The following is a 1,858-nucleotide window of genomic DNA, read 5'->3' on the forward strand; positions in this document are numbered from 1 at the left end:
AGAAGAGGCACAGGGAAAGGTGCTGATGTGAAGAACTCAGACCTTGACCAAAGAATGACCGAAATGGACTTAAGGACGGCCCCAGGGAGGAGATTTAAGATGTAAATGAGACATGTATGTAAACCGTCATAGAACATGTACCTGCTAGACATATGTTATAAGACGTAATACTTGGGCTACCAATAATTACGCGACACGTTAAAATCTTTTGTTTATGTTAGCTATAAAAAGAAACCCCAGACTCTGTTTGGGGTCGGCACGGATTTAAATAAATTAAGCTCCCTTGTCGAACTTGTTTGCAAACAATAAATCTGAACTCGGACCCAGCCTGTGTGTGACTCTCTCCTAGGGGTGGATTGGACAAGCCTCCAGGGGCACGAAACTAGCCATTTGTACATTAGCTCGATCCAGACCTGGTAGGAGCCCTGATCCTCGGGGCACAGCCTCATGACCCACAGAGAGCAGCTGCCCGGCTGCTCACCAAGGGCCCGGGCCCGGCCTTTGAAGGCTGCGTTGATCCGAGTCTCATCCCAGTGACACACAGTGACGGATCTGCTCTGCTCCCACCACACGGCTCCCGTATCCTGCCCACCGTAGCTGCAGTTGAGGGTCACGCAGGAGCCCTCCTTTCCAGACACAGAGCCCAGAGGCAGTCTCATGCCTGTGTTACCAGCATTGGTGCCTGGGGAAGAGCAGACCAGGTGGGAATTGTGGATTGGAGCCAGGACCCAGCCTTGGGGGTCTGGGAGCACCCAGTGAGCTGGGCTCTAAAAGGGGCTGCATCTTGCATTGTGGTTCAACAAGGGGCAACCTCCCCTCCTAACTCCCCTGAGTGCTCCAGGAGCCCAAATCCTCTGGCCACCTCCTATAAGAGCCCAGGTCTCACAGGAGAACCGAGGTGGCAGGCTGCCAGTGCTCTCCTCACCCGTCCAGAGCGGGAGGAAACCCAGGTGTCCGGGCTCCTAACTCACCTCCCAGCAGGCAGAGGGTGGTCAACAGAGCTGTGGCTGTGTCCTTCCAGCACTGGGAGGTCAGGGCAGGGGGTGGATGGAGTGGGCAGGGACCCAGTGGGAATGCGGCCACCTCTGGGGAGGGAGCCCAGGCACCGTGTGCTGGGACTCAAGGCAGGAAAGTCTCTGAAAGGCCACACCCCTGGGGTGGCAGATGGGAGGGCCAGTGGTTAGAGCAGAGGCCCGGATGCCTGGCTTCTCACCCTACTCTGAAAAGGGCGGAGGTCTGGTGGGAGGCTCAGAGAAGGAGGCTTTGGAGCCCGGATGCCTGGGTTCTCCTGGGTGCCCCCAGGCTCAGCCCATCACCCGCTGTCCAGCCCCCAGTGCCACCACCCAAGGGAAAGCTCGGAGTAGCAGGGGGCATTGACTGGGTCCCAAATGTGGCGTGTGCACAAGCCCAATGATAACATCTCGCTCTCCCCCATGACCCAGGAGAGCGAGATGTTATCCATTGGCCTGCTGTGGGTTTGTCACCACTTCCATGAGAAGGAGGTGGAAGTGGTGACAAACCCACAGCAGGCCAATGGAGGCACGCACTGGGGGACGGCATTGCCCCCAGGCAGACCAGCAGGGTCCCCTTGCGACTCCGGGGGGTGCTGGGCTGCAAGGGAGGGTGGGGAACATGCAGCTCATGGCATGGCCCTGATCCCAGCTGGGGCCTCCTTCCCTTTTGCTACTGGAAAGCACTGGACACCTGGGTTTTTCCCCAGCCTCTGCAGGGACTGGTCTGAACCCTGGGACAAATGGGGTCTTTGGTCCTTGCAGTGGGAGGGGGAGGGAGCCCGGGCACCTGGGCTCTCTGGGGAGAACCTCTGTATTCAGGCGGCAGGCTTGCGGGGGGGGGGCGG

This window comes from Alligator sinensis, unplaced genomic scaffold, assembly GCF_000455745.1.
Source record: "Alligator sinensis unplaced genomic scaffold, ASM45574v1 scaffold850_1, whole genome shotgun sequence".
In the NCBI taxonomy this organism is placed as follows: Eukaryota; Metazoa; Chordata; order Crocodylia; family Alligatoridae; genus Alligator; species Alligator sinensis.